This window comes from Staurois parvus, unplaced genomic scaffold (assembly GCF_062004578.1).
Source record: "Staurois parvus isolate SC_StPar_1 unplaced genomic scaffold, SC_StPar_1.0 ptg001723l, whole genome shotgun sequence".
Taxonomy (NCBI): Eukaryota; Metazoa; Chordata; class Amphibia; order Anura; family Ranidae; genus Staurois; species Staurois parvus.
This window is the reverse complement of record NW_028319519.1, coordinates 504,411-520,757: the sequence shown is the minus strand read 5'-3', so window position 1 is coordinate 520,757 and position 16,347 is coordinate 504,411.

The following is a 16,347-nucleotide window of genomic DNA, read 5'->3' as shown; positions in this document are numbered from 1 at the left end:
AAATTACTGCCAATGTAATGTAAATCTGAATGTCCACTAATCGCTTTGTTTTCATTTATAGGTGAAGCGCACAACTTCTAGCTTCCGAGTTCAGGAAGATATTATGTGGGAAGAACTGAGGAAAGGGAGGAAGAGGTGGTATGAAGAAGATCGCAGGAAAAGGAAGGCGGAAAAGATGGAATTAGAGCAGAAGATGATGGAGAAGAAGAGAAAGGAGGAGGAGGAACAGAGAAGGAGGGAAAAAAGAGAGGCGGAGGAACAGAGAAGGAAGGAAAAAAGAGAGGTGGAGGAACAGAGAAGGAAGGAAAAAAGAGAGGAGGTGGAGAGAAAATGTGAAAAAAAAAAGCACGAGACACGCAGCGGATGGATGACATTCGCAGGAGGGAGGGAGCGAATTGGATAACAGCAGTGCTAAAGAGAGAAGAACAGAAGAGAAAGGAGGAGGAGGAACAGAGAATGGTGGATATCATCAGAGAGGAGGTGGAGAGAAAATGTGAAAACAAAAATGCACGAGACACGCAGCGTCACTGATCGCCTCCATAGGTCGCTGATCGCTGCCATTATTAGTATAAAAAATGTAAATTCTAGTATATATACACCGCCATTTGTAAATGCTATAACTTTCACGTAAACTAATTAATTTACACGTATTGGGATTTTTGTTTAGCAAAGACATGTCGCAGAATACATTTTGGCCTAAATTTATGACAAAATTTGATTTTTACATTTTTTTACTGGGCGTGTGTTATAGCAAAAAGTCCAAAATATTGTTTTTTTCTCAAAATTGTCAGTCTTTTTTTTATAGAGCAAAAAATAACCATAGAGCTGATTGGAGACCAGAATGGTGCCAATCATCTCTATAGTCTAAGAAATCGGATAGCTACGAGCATTTCATCACTTCAGTTTTGCAGGATATAAACAGCGCAATTTGTAAATTGGGAAAGCATCTGATCACACCGATCTTGGTTTGATTAGATAATGTAAGGGCAGAGGAGATATCTAGAGTCTGATAGACCCCAAATTTTTGAAAAAAAGAATATATGACAATGCCCATTGAAGTTATTGGGGATATTTGCATTCCCTGTGATAGCATTAAAAGTGATAAAAAAAATTAAAGGGGCAGTGTAAATATAATTAAAAAAAATCAAAATAACTTAAACCCCCCCCCCCCCATACACACACACGCACACCTATGTGCACGAGCCTTGACCCTGTGCCGGTATGTAAACAGCGGTTGTACCATGCATGTGAGGTATCGCCATGAACGTCAGCTCAAGGGCAGTAATTCGAACACTAGACCTCCTCTGTAAATCTAAAATGGTAGCTTTTAAAACCTTGCCTATGGATATTAAAAATGTATGCAGTTTGTCGCCATTGCACGGGGCATGTGCAGTTTTAAATAATGTCATGTTTGGAATCTGTTTACTGGGCATACCATCATCTTTTATATTTTACCAAATAATTGGCCAATATACTGTATTGTGTTTTTGTACATTAAAAGTAAAAAAAGTGAATTTTTGTTTTTAATTTGCTTTTGAAAAATCGCTATGCGAATATTTTATTCATTAGGGTGTCTGCTTTAAAAAAAATATACAATGTTTGGGGGTTTAAATTAATTTCCTAGCAAAAAAATACTGATTTTTTTCATGTGAACAAAAAGTGTCAGAAAAGAATTGATCTTCAGGTGGTTTGAAGAGTGAGTGATGTGTGGCACAAACTTCTAATGCTGGGCATAAAATCCCCCACCCCCCAAAATGACCCCTTTTTGGAAAGTAGATACACCAAACTATTTGCTGAGAGGCATGTTGAACGAATAGAAGAATTCATTTTTTTACCACAAGTTTTTGGAAAATGACAAAGATAATTTTTTTTTTTTACACAAAATTGTCAGTTAAATGATTTATTGCTCACACATGCCATTGGTATATGTGGAATTGCTCCCCAAAATACATTCTGCTACGTCTCCCGAGTATGGGGGTACCACATGTGAGAGACGTTTTGGCAGTCTAGCCAAGTACAGGACCCCAAAATCCAATAAGCACCTTCAGGCTTTTAAAAGGCTTTATTTCCTCATTACACTTCCTGACTACCTACAGTTGTGACCAAAATTATTCAACCCCCACTGAAATTGAGTGTTTTGGCCAGTTTGACATTGCTTTTGATCATTCAGTCATCTTGCTTACATTTACATTAAAGAGGCACTTGTAGGTCAGACAAATATAACATAACAGTTATAATGAAATAACCACAAATGTCTTTTCTGTGCTCACAGCATTATCAGTTTTATTCAACCCCCAAGTGACATTCAATCTTAGTACTTAGTACAGCATCCTTTTACAGTTATAACAGCTTTTAAACGTGAAGCATAGCTTGACACAAGTGTCTTGCAGCGATCTACGGGTATCTTCGCCCATTCTTCATGGGCAAAGGCCTCCAGTTCAGTCACATTCTTAGGCTTGCGCACTGCAACTGCTTTCTTTAAGTCCCACCAGAGGTTCTCAATCGGATTTAAGTCTGGTGACTGCGATGGCCACTCCAAAATGTTCCAGCCTTTCCTCTGCAACCATGCTCTAGTGGACTTGGAGGTATGCTTGGGATCATTGTCCTGTTGAAAGGTCCAACGTCTCCCAAGCCTCAGGTGTGTGACGGACTGCATCACGTTTCCATCCAATATCTCCTGGTACTGAAGAGAATTCATGGTACCTTGCACACGCTGAAGCTTCCCTGTACCTGCAGAAGCAAAACAGCCCCAAAGCATGATTGACCCTCCACCATGCTTCACAGTAGGCAAGGTGTTCTTTTCATCATAGGCCTTGTTCTTCCTCCTCCAAACATAGCGTTGATCCATGGGCCCAAACAGTTCTAATTTTGTTTCATCAGTCCACAGAACACTATCCCACAACTTTTGTGGTTTGTCCACATGGCTTTTGGCATACTGCAGTCGACTCTTCTTATTCTTTGGAGACAGCAAGGGGGTACGCCTGGGAGTTCTGGCACGGAGGCCTTCATTACGCAGTGTGCGTCTTATTGTCTGGGCTGAAACTTCTGTACCCACATCTGACAAATCTTTTCTCAGTTCCTCAGCAGTCACACGGGGACTTCTCTCCACTCTACGCTTCAGGTAGCGCACAGCAGTCGAAGTCAGCATCTTCTTTCTGCCACGACCAGGTAGCGTTTCAACAGTGCCCTTTGCCTTGAATTTGCGAATGATGCTTCCTAAGGTGTCTCTTGGTATGTTTAACATCTTTGCAATCTTCTTATAGCCATTGCCCTTCCTGTGAAGAGAAATCACCTCTTCTCTTGTCTTCCTGGACCATTCTCTTGCCTTCACCATGTTTGTAACCACACCAGTAAATGTCTAGAAGGAGCTGAGTATCACAGTCATTTTAAAGCTGCCTAATTGGTGCTTATTATGCTTGATTGCTGCTCGGTGACATCCACAGGTGTTTTCAATACCTGATGGAAAGCACCTGTATGAACCTCTGTTCTTCAGAGTGGTAGTCTTTAAGGGGTTGAATAATTGTGGCAATGAAGAAACCACATAAGAACCATTTACTACTGTATTACATAAACAATTGATGTCATTTTAGTTGCATTTGGGTAGTTACAACGTCCTTGTAGGATTTGATTCTGAATACAATTCCAAATGTACACTATAGTCCCTAAACCCCTTTACAGCATTGGGGGTTGAATAATTTTGGTCACAACTGTATCACAGTTTCGAAGGTCCTGAAATTTCCATCATAGCACCAAACCCCCCCAACAAATGACCACGTTTTGGAAAGTAGACACCCCAAGGAATTTGATAAGAAGCATGGTGAATATTTTGCAGATCTCGTTTGTTGCCACAAGTTTTTAGAAAATTAAGAAAAAAAACAAAAATATATTTTTCTTTTTTCATATTTTAAAACCTTGTGAGAAAAAATGAGATCTGCAAAATACTCACCATGCCTCTTTTTAAATTCCTTGGGGTGTCTACTTTCCAAAAAGGGGTAATTTAGGGGTGGGGTGGGGAGGGTTGGTGCTATCCTGACATTTCAGGGCCTCCAAAACTGTGATAGGTAGTGAGGAAGTGAAATGAGGAAGTTACGCACCTTCAGGCTTTCAAAGTGGTCATTGGATTTCAGGCTCCTGTATGTGGCTAGGCTCCCAATATATTTAGAAATAAATCATTTAAATGACAACTTTATCTAAAAAAAAAAAAAAAAATCTGTTTTCCAGTAGCTTGTGGAAAAACAAATCTTCCATGGACTCTATATGCCTCTCAGCAGATAGCTTAGGGTGTCTACTTTCCGAAAAGGGGTCATTTGGGGGTGTTTGTACTGTCCTGGTATTTTAGCACCTCAAGAAATGTGATGGGCAGTCAGAAAGTAAAAGCTGTGTAAATTGCAGTATCTGTAGCACAGTTTGTAGACGCTATAACGTTCACACAAAGCAATCAATTTACACTTATTGGGATTTTTTTACCAAAACCATGTAGCAGAATAAATTTTGGCCTAAATATATAAGTTTGCGTTTAATATATATTTTTTATAGCCAAAAGTAAAAAATATAGTTTTTCTGCAAAATTTTTGTTTTTTTTTGTTTATAGAGCAAAAAATAAAAAGCGCAGAGGGATCAAATACCAGCAAAAGAAAGCTCTATTTGTGTGAAAAAAGGATGTAAATTTCGTTTGGGTGCAGCATTGCATGACCGCGCAATTATCAGTTAAATTAGTGCAGCGCCGAGTAGCAAAAAGAGGCGTGGTCATTAAGGAGGGTAAATCCTCTGGAGGGCGAGGGGTTAAATATAATAAATAGATATATAGATGGACAGATAGATAATAATGATGTATATACAGGGACATGCTGGCTGTGCTAGTTTTAAATCCTAACTGAAATTTTAGTTTAGCTCAGCTGATGACATTTTGGGGGAATTAAAGCAAATGTCATGTACAGTCTCTGTAATTAGTAACACGCTTTTCCCCAACTTATATCATGACGTTATTATATTAAACAATTGCATTCATTAAATTAATATCATTTAATTAAATCATTACATTAATCAGTTACATCAGTTACATTAATATTATTTAAATAATTCCATTCATTAATGACACCGATATCATGACATTAATATCCCCATTGCACTGCACAGGAGACATGGCTGGGCATTTGTTTGCACCTTTGACCATATATGGTAGCAGTTCCATGAAGACCAAAGCTGGGCAACGCCCTATAGAATATAATCCGCCCCGGTCTATGCAGAAAAGCCTGTGTACAATGTCATTTATTACAATATGACCATTTCTCATTATTTGCACCAATTAGAAAAGCCTGTGCCAAGGAAGTGAAGGGTGAATCTCCCTGACGGGGACACAGACAGCAATAAGAACCTGCCAGGGGGACTAATCCACCTCCATTATGTCCAAAACAAAAAAAAAAAGTTTTGTCTTTAGTTATACTTCAATGACCTCCGGGGTTTTAATTTTTTATTAGATAATGGAAAAAAGAGGGAAAGTTTGGGTTTGCATATTCACCTCTTTTTTTTTTTAAATCGATCCCACAATCATTGGTGGTTATTGGTGATGCATACCCTGCCCCCCCCCCCTCGGCTCTTGTTCAGTCGTATGATTGCTATTAGTGGTAGTTATGGGCACTGACTTTGTGTGATGTCTAGTTACATGAATGTATTATTAATCTTGTCTTTCTTTCTTTACAGGTTTATTGTCGGCTACTTCATATTTGGTAACCGTTAATTGATGGTTGCTGAGCGGTTGTGATTTTTCACACAAATTCTGAGAAGTGCAAAAATGACCCAATTCGTAAGTATTTTTTTTCACTATTCTTATGACACCCACCCACAACTGCACATACACAAAGGGATGGGGGGGGGCTCATGACATTATCAACCTAATGTGGACACATGGCTGCATTCGTTTTCATTTTCAGACTTTTTCACTCAATTTTCACCTACATATCCTGTGAAGAACACATTTCCTTTCCCTGGGTGGCTATGTTCACCTCTCCCAGGGCTGTGGATATGGGGGTACCACCGGTCCTCCTGTATGGGGCCCAGGCCAGCAGGGGGACCCAAGCAGTAGGGTGAATTGGATGTAGACATGGAGTGTGATTGGCACAGTGGGGGGAGGGAAGCTACTTGAATCGATTCCCTTTATGACTCTCTGCAGCAGCTGAAAGCTGGATTCTTCTCTTTTCCTTCCCGACAACTTTCAGCCACTGCAGGGAGAGCCATACAGCGGATCAGTTCCAGTAACTGCCCCCTCGCCATAGCCATCACTCTCCTTGTGCACCATACATTTCCCTTTGCTGCCCAGGCCCCCCTGTGTACCCCCAATTTACTCCATTGTTTTGCTATACAGCGCTGCACTAGTTTAACTGACAATTGCGCAGTTATGCAATACGGTACATAAATAAAATGTATGTCCTTTTCTTCACACAAATGGAGCTTTCTTTCAGTAGTATTTGATCACCTGTGTGCTTTTTATTTTCGGCATTATAAACTAAAAAATTTTTTAAGAAACAAAATGTTTTGTAAAAAACGATATTTTCTGATTTCGGTCATAAAAAATATCCAAAAAACTAAAATTTCATCATAAATTTAGGCCAAATTGTATTCTGCTACATGTTTTTGGTTATAAAAATCCCAATAAGTGTAAATTGATTGCTTTGTGTGAACGTTATAGCATCTACAAACTGTGCTACAGATACTGCAATTTACACAGCTAAAATACCAGGACAGTACAAACACCCCCAAATGACCCCTTTTCGGAAAGTAGACACCCTAAGCTATCTGCTGAGAGGCATATTGAGTCCATGGAAGATTTGTTTTTCCACAAGCTACTGGAAAACAGATTTTTTTTTTTTTTTACATAAAGTTTTACATAAAGTAAAGGAATTTAAAAAGAGGCATGGTGAGTATTTTGCAGATCTCATTTTTTCTCACAAGGTTTTAAAATATGAAAAAAGAAAAGAAAAAATATATTTTTGTTTTTTTTCTTAATTTTCTAAAAACTTGTGGCAACAAACGAGATCTGCAAAATATTCACCATGCTTCTTATCAAATTCCTTGGGGTGTCTACTTTCCAAAACGTGGTCATTTGGTGGGGGGGTTTGGTGCTATGATGGAAATTTCAGGACCTTCGAAACTGTGATAGGTAGTCAGGAAGTGTAATGAGGAAATAAAGCCTTTAAAAGCCTGAAGGTGCTTATTGGATTTTGGGGTCCTGTACTTGGCTAGACTGCCAAAACGTCTCTCACATGTGGTACCCCCATACTCGGGAGACGTAGCAGAATGTATTTTGGGGTGCAATTCCACATATACCAATTGCATGTGTGAGCAATAAATCATTTAATTGACAATTTTGTGTAAAAAAAACAAATTATCTTTGTCATTTTCCAAAAACTTATGGTAAAAAAATGAATTCTTCTATTCGTTCAACATGCCTCTCAGCAAATAGTTTGGTGTATCTACTTTCCAAAAAGGGGTCATTTTGGGGGGTGGGGGATTTTATGCCCAGCATTAGAAGTTTGTGCCACACATCACTCACTCTTCAAACCACCTGAAGATCAATTCTTTTCTGACACTTTTTGTTCACATGAAAAAAATCTGTATTTATTTGCTAGGAAATTAATTTAAACCCCCAAACATTATATATTTTTTTAAAGCAGATGTTGCACATACGGTAAATAATTCAACTGTGCGAAGGATGGGTCGGGTGAAACCAGAAGTGTTTTATTAGGAATGGCTGTAACAAACACAGAAAACCCTTAATTACATGTGACTGGATATGTTCACTGTAATCACTGTCCTCTATACATTACTAAATATTTCCATATACATTAATAAGTATTTTCCTATGCATTAATAAACATCTTTAATTGCAATACTGAATATCTAGACCTCTGTAGATATGCTAGTGACCTATTCTGCATAACAATAGCGTATTACAATAGAGAAATCACATTCCCTGTATCTTAGTGCCAAATCACATAGCTGCAATATATATTCACATTTATGCTACAAGTAATCTGATTGCATAATAGTAACAGCGACATTTACTGACCACCAGGACATGTTAAGTCATTTTGTCCTATTTATCATGTTAAACAGCCTTCTGCTTAACTGTAACAAACACAGAAAACCCTTAATTACATGTGACTGGATATGTTCACTGTAATCACTGGCCTGTAGGAAACAAAGTGTTAGACTTTCAGTTCCTACTTCTGTGTCTTCCTATTATCACAGGAAGTAGTTCTGCCCTCTTGTGATGGTACAATAAAAATGCAATCACTAGTATCTTCTATTGACAAAGATAGATTACTGTTATATTAGGTATTAGGCTTTGGATTTCAATTTTATGGGGCTGCCTATTTTCTACACCTCTTACACAGACACCCTAATGAATAAATTACTCGCACAGCGATTTTTCAAAAGCAAATTAAAAACAAAAATTCACTTATTTTACTTTTAATGTACAAAAACACAATACAGTATATTGGCCAATTATTTGGTAAAATATAAAAGATGATGGTATGCCCAGTAAACAGATTCCAAACATGACATTATTTAAAACTGCACATGCCCCGTGCAATGGCGACAAACTGCATACATTTTTAATATCCATAGGCAAGGTTTTAAAAGCTACCATTTTAGATTTACAGAGGAGGTCTAGTGTTCGAATTACTGCCCTTGAGCTGACGTTCATGGCGATACCTCACATGCATGGTACAACCGCTGTTTACATACCGGCACAGGGTCATGGCTCGTGCACATAGGTGTGCGTGTGTGTGCATGTGGGGGGGGGGGTTTAAGTTATTTTGATTTTTTTTTTATTATTTTTACACTGCCCCTTTCATTTTTTTATCACATTTAATGCTATCACAGGGAATGCAAATATCCCCAATAACTTCAATGGGCATTGTCATATATTCTTTTTTTCAGAAATTTGGGGTCTATCAGACTCTAGATATCTCCTCTGCCCTTACATTATCTAATCAAACCAAGATCGGTGTGATCAGATGCTTTCCCAATTTACAAATGGCGCTGTTTATATCCTGCGAAACTGAAGTGATGAAATGCTCGTAGCTATCCGATTTCTTAGACTATAGAGATGATTGGCACCATTCTGGTCTCCAATCAGCGCTATGGTTATTTTTTGCTCTATAAAAAAAAGACTGACAATTTTGAGAAAAAAACTATATTTTGGACTTTTTGCTATAACACACGCCCAGTAAAAAAATTTAAAAATCAAATTTTGTCATAAACTTAGGCCAAAATGTATTCTGCGACATGTCTTTGCTAAACAAAAATCCCAATACGTGTAAATTAATTGGTTTACGTGAAAGTTATAGCATTTACAAATGGCGGTGTATATATACTAGAATTTACATTTTTTTATACTAATAATGGCAGCGATCAGCGACCTATGGAGGCGATCAGTGAATTATGGCGGGACTGTGGCAGACATTCTGACACTGGGGGAAAACTGACTTGGGGTCACTGACATCCCCAGTGACACCAATATAGTGATCAGTGTAAAAAAAAACCCACTGCCACTATGTAATTATTGGGGAGGAAGGGGTTAACTTTTGGAGAAAATCAAAGGGTTAACTGTGTGAGCGGAGTGTTTCACTAGTGGGCGGTAATGTGTTCTTCACAGGTACACACTGGTCTGGAAAGCTAAACTCTGCTATCTGGTACAGTGTGCTGGAAACTGACAGGGAGGAGAGCTGCAGTGTAAACACATTTTTCTCCTTCACTGATGTGCGTTGATGAGGTGGCACTTATAGGCAGCACTAATGGGCACTGATAGGCTGCACTGATGGGCGTTGATAAGGAGGCACTTATGATGCTGTACTGACATGCAGCAATGATGGGCACTGATAGGCGGCACTGGTGGGCACTGATAGGCTGCACTGGTGGGCATTGATGAGCAGGCACTGATGATGCTGCACTGATATGCAGCAATGATGGGCACTGATAGGCGGAACTGACTTGACAGCACTGACTGGCACTGCTGGGTGCTGATTATCAGGGCACTGATCATCACTGCCAATCTGCTGTGTGACATTTGCCGGTTATCGGCAGTACTTTCCTCGTGCCGTCACAGCGTGAGGAAAGTGCTACTGATAACCGGCAAATGTATTTACTCGGTGATCTGCTGTGTCATTGGAGACAGCTGATCACGTGGTAAAAGGCCGCTGTGATTGGCCTTTACTTCATCACACGATCAGCTGTGTCCGTAGGTTGTGAAGTGGTTACAATTGTCCTATTGTTGGCCAATTGCACACTGCTGTATTCTCTGTGGTATCTTTTTTTTTTTCACTTTTTTCAAAATGTTATTGATTTCAACAAAGAGGTGATACAGAGTAATAAAAGCGTTTAGAAGTGCTGTAATGACATTTCTGAGCAGATGACATTCAGGTAACACACTATATTCGTATATACAGGATGAACTCCAGGAAGAGATGGCGTGCATCCTGACCCGGGTATCAACCAGAACAAAGAGAGAAAAAAAAGAGAGCTACATAAGGTACGTTGAAGCAATTCAAGCCAAGTATTGTCATCATATAATCATCGATGGGGGTGATCAGATGGGTTTCACCACAGATATTCCGGTGACAGGCAGAAACTATGTGATGAGAGGGTCACTGGAGAGATCATTTAGTCAGGGTGACCAATTTGCTAGAAATTTGGGGATTTTTAAATGAGCTTTAGCAAACACATATTCCATATTTAGAATTTGGTTAGGAATGGAAATAAGTTGTGGAATATTTGGTGGTGTTTGATTTTTCCAGGTGCGAGCAACAGATAGGCTTGCTGCTATCAAGATGTGTGTGATAATGGAGTGGTACTGACTAAGCCATCGCTCCAGGCTAATTCCGAGCAGCGCCAGTTGAGGTGTAAGATCATGGGATATACCTGGAATTCTTCTAATTAGGGACTGTACATCAATCCAAAAGGAAATTAAAATAGGGCAAGTCCACCAGATGTGTACTGTTGTTCCTCTATGGCCACAATTTCTCCAGCAAGCTGGAGAGTTGGATGGAAAGAGATGGGAGAGGTTTGCTGGTGTGTAATACCAGTTGTGAAGGATTTTTGGGCTCTCTCCCAGTGGATGAGATTTCTAGAGAATCGTAGGGTAGATTGAGTTGCTGCATGCCATTCGGTTAAATCCAGCTAGAAGTTGAGCGATTTGTCCCAAGTTTCCATGGAAGGCAATATTTGTTCTGCGCATTGGGAATGTAGCAGTTTATAGATGTGTGAGATTCCTTTTAACGAGGATGATGGATGTTCAAAGAAGCGTATGATATCTCTCTGCAGTATCTTAATTCTTTCATTAAAACCTCAGTCTGAGCTCTTTTTCTCTAGTAAATTTGGGCCTACTCTTGTCATGGGAATTGTCCTGCCATTGTCCTCCATGTAGTAAACAAACCTGTTAATGCATTTCATGTTTTCTCTAGTACATTTTAACCAGTTCTCTCATTAGAAAAATGCCCTGCTGCTGGCTAATGTTACATGTTTATCCTCTGCAGTCACTCAAAGTGGAACTTTCTCCATCAACATGGACTATTTTAAATCCTTATGCTGCTAGCATGACTAAATGGATAGGAAGTATAATATATTTATTTGGTTTACATATTTTTTTTCACATTTCTTCAGTTACTTCCTGTTTTCCAGCTTAGAAGAAGTTGTCCAGCAGCAGGACAGATGAAAAAAGGGACATCCATGGTGAACTAACGGCTGATTTCTTTCCATCTTTGAAATCGGGCCTTTTACCATCTGATGAAAAAGCGTGTCGCTAATAATGATAAATAGAAAAAAAAATTATTTTAAAACTGAAATGATTCAGATTGGAATGCTGCTGCTTTATGTAAGCCAAGCTAGATGGAAAAGAAAAAAAATCAATTTCACAGCCCCAATATGCACTGCCAAGGTACACTGTTACACTCGGTTCACATCTGTGCTGGTGGTGCCGCTGCAGGACCCGCACAAATACCTGCAGCCGCACCACCCACACAGAGGAAGGCGGGGGCCAATAATTCTAATGGCACACCACCCACACTGGAAATCGCAACCATACTGGGTTCCCGTGCGGGCTGCGATTTCCTAAGTAGTGCAGGGACTTCTTCCCTGCGTGTCCCGGGGCACGGGGGTCCATGCAAATGAATGCAAATTGCGGCCCGCACGACCGCACAGATGTGAACCCGGGGTAACTGGGACTGTCAGTGAAAATCATACTGTTCTGTAACTCCATACACAGATTCAAGGCATTCCCAAGCATATTATTAACCCCTTGCCCTCCTGAGGATTTACCCGCCTTCCTGACCAGGCCATTTTTCATGATACGGCGCTGCATTACTATAACTGACAATTGTGCGGTCCCAAATTAAATTTACGTCCTTTTTTTTCCCACGAATGGAGCTTTGATTGATTGGTATTTGTTTTTATTTTTTGCACTATAAACAAAAAAAGACCGAAAATTTTGAAAAAACCCCCCATATTTTTGACTTATTGCTATTAACCATTTGCCGTCCGCCCTATGGCCGAACGGCGGCCGGCAAATGTCATCAGCGTTCCGGGTGGACGCCATATTGCGTCCTCCCGCACATGTGCAGATTGCGTTCCTGCAGAGCCACGCAGCGGAGCGATCTGTCACCGGTGTCCGTGTACCTTGGACACGGCCAATGACAGATCTGGGTATCTGCCCCCGTTGCCGGTACCATGTGACCTGCGGTGACCAATCACAGCAGGTCACATGACAGTTGTATACAATGGATGGCTTCATTCATGCCATCCATTGTATACTAGTGTCTAGCTGTGAATGGTCACAGCTAATCACATGCACATGTCATGTGATTAGCTGTGGCCAAATCACAGCTCAGCACAAAAAAAAACAAAACCCTGAATGAATCGATGTCATTCAGGTAAATGATTGCTTATAGCAAAGTCATTCTTTGATATAAGCAAATTGTGTGAAAAAAAAAAATTACTGATCATATTGGTGACAATATGTAAAAAAAAAATAGTGAAACTAATTTTTTTAATTTTTTAATTTTCGGAAAAATTATGACAAAAAAACATACAACTTCAAAAAATTCGCCATGCCTGTTATGAAGTACGTCGGACTGTCTACTCTGCAAAAAGGGGTCATTTGGGGGATATCTGTACTGTCCTGACATTTGGGGGATATCTGTACTGTCCTGACATTTGGGGGATATCTGTACTGTTCTGACATTTGGAGGATATCTGTACTGTCCTGACATTTGGGGGATATCTGTACTGTCCTGACATTTGGGGGATATCTGTACTGTTTTGACATTTGTGAGATATCTGTACTGTCCTGACATTTGGGGGATATCTGTACTGTTCTGACATTTGGGGGATATCTGTACTGTCCTGACATTCTTGGACCTCAAGAAATTAGATTGGCCGTCAGTACTTCAGGATTGATCAATATTCAGATCTTTACCATAGTTTGTGAACTCTATAACTTTCCTACAAACTAAAAAACACATCGTAATTTGGGTTATTTTCACCAAAGACATGGAGCAGAATACATCTCGGCCTAAATTTATGAAGAACAATTATTTATTTGCAAACTTTTATAACAGAAACAAAGAAAAACGTGTGTTTTTTTCAAAATTTTTGGTCTTTTTTTGTTAATTTAGCAAAAAATAAAAACCCCAGCGGTGATTAAATACCACCAAAAGAAAGCTCTAGTTGTGTGAAGAAAATGATACAATTTTAGTTTGGGTACAGTGTTGTATGACCGCGCAATTGTCATTCAAAGTGTGAGAGCGCTGAAACCTGAAAACTGGCCTGGGCAGGAAGGTGTAAAATTGCCCGGTATTGAATTGGTTAAACATGGGCAGTAAAAATTTTTAAAAAATCTACATTTCTTCATAAATTGAGGCCAATGTATTCTGTGACATGTCTTTGCTAAATAAAAATCCCAATATGTGTAAAGTAATAGGCTTTTGTGAAAGTCATAACCTTTGATACTGAACCTCGTGACACGGAAAATTGGCGACTTCAGTCACAGAGGCACCAGCTAAGCGGCACCAACAATTTGCCCAATCTCAGTCGCTTGGCAGTGGGGGGAGGGGGGCAGAAGGGGTACCTGCCCTGGGTGCCACGTTGAGGGGGGTGTGCTGGAGGTTGGTTCTGCTCCTCATTGACTGAGTGACTTTAGGCTCACTCTTGCTGGAAGGAGGATTTGTCTTTCTCCTCCCTCCAGGCTGCAGAGGGCAGCAGAGAGCCGGGATGCTGGCAGCCCTTCTGTCCCTCTGCCTTGTTTTTGGATCCCTTACCTGAGCAAAGGGGAAGGGGACATGAATGGCGGACTGAAGAAAACCATGTGAGTCAGATATTATCCCATATATACAGCTGAGAAAAGTGAGGCCAGCCTGGGCCGTATTGTTTGTTTATCACCCTATAAATGTCCCTGGGGGAGGGGGGGGACTGTCATGGCTGCTTAGCAACTGACTTCACACTGCTGATAGGTCTGGACCGGGCCTACGGTATTTCTGAGCACACATGTATTGTACGCCGTCCGCACCGAGTACATGTATGGTGGGATTGTACGCCGTCCGCACCGAGTACATGTATGATGGGATTGTACGCCGTCCGCACCGAGTACATGTATGGAGGGATTGTACGCCGTCTGCACCGAGTACATGTATGGTGGGATTGTACGCCGTCCACACCGAGTACATGTATGGAGGGATTGTACGTCGTCCGCACCGAGTACATGTATGGTGGGATTGTACGCCGTCCGCACCGAGTACATGTATGGTGGGATTGTACGACGTCTGCACAGAGTACATGTATGGTGGGATTGTACGACGTCCGCACCGAGTACATGTATGGTGGGATTGTACCCCATCCGCACCGAGTACATGTATGGTGGGATTGTACGCCGTCCGCTAATTCTACACCGGTCAAGTCTGTAGTGGTAAATAAAGCTCCCACTCCACATGTGGCATATAAGGAACCAGAGAGGGGCACCTATAATGAGAATCAACAATATAATTCGCAATCTTATCCTACTCCTAATAATGGGTGGAGACCTGTGAAGAGAGGTGGACCATATAATGGACCACCAGGGAGAGGTAAAAGAGGGAGACCATATTACCAACCTTATAGATCTAATCAGTCTAGGTCAGACTATCAACAACCAAGGAATTATTATCCACAACAAGGGATGAATTATCAACTGCACTATGAGAGAAGCCCTAGGAATGGGGATTGGTATCCACCTAGGTATGATAATCAGGGTCCTGTCCCAACTCATAATAGGTTTGAACCTTTAAATCATTATCCCAGTAGAGATTTTTTAGAGAGGGGCAATGGAGAGAAGAGTTCAGTACCAGGGAAACAAAAAAGCCCAGGAAGAGAAGGGGCTGCAGAGGAAGTAAAAAACAAAAGGAAAAGAGACCAGTAGGGGAAGGGGTCTTTAATATCAGTGGGACCTCGCTTTCAAGAGAAGAAATTATGGTCCTTGACAAAGGTCTAAAATTTGCGCCCCCTAAGAACATGGATAAGTTTAGTACGTATATAGATACGCAAAAATATATAAGGAAATTGAATTTGAAGAAATATTTTTTAGGGCTCACAGGAGCCAAAGATAATGTTTTTAAAAATTCTAATGATAAATTTACCCACACCTCATTGAAGAACAAATCTGTTTTTAATCCTCAAATTAGTAGTAATAACCAAGTAGAAGTTTTTAAAAAAAATGGTAAATAAAGATTTAGAGAATTTAAATATTCCGAGTAAGAAGGGGAACCGTGGATTCCAAATAGGTATGAATAAACTGATCAAAAGGAAAGACATAGTAGTAAGACCGGCAGATAAGTGAGGAGGGATCGTTGTACTCTCTAAGGACTATTATTGTAGTGAATTGCAGGCACAGTTGGATGATGTGATTACATACCAGAAATTATTAAATACCCCACAAGGATGTACAAAAAGGAATTAGAACAATTGATTAAAATAGGTGAAAAGAAGAAAATACTAAATAGTAAAGAGGGTAGATATTTGGTACCGGAATGTTGCCGTATACCTGTAATCTATACAATTCCCAAGATGCATAAAAATTCTGTGAATCCACCGGGGAGGCCAATTGTTAATGGGATCCAATCGGTAATGGCCAGATTAGGCCAATATATAGATACCTTTTTACAACCATTGGTCCAGAATACGGTATCATATCTGAGGGATACCAAACATCTAATCCAACTTCTAGAAAAAGAAAAAGGGAGCTCTGATACAATACTGGCCAGTGCTGACGTATCTTCGTTATATACGATTATCAACCATGAAGATGCATTAGAAGCTACG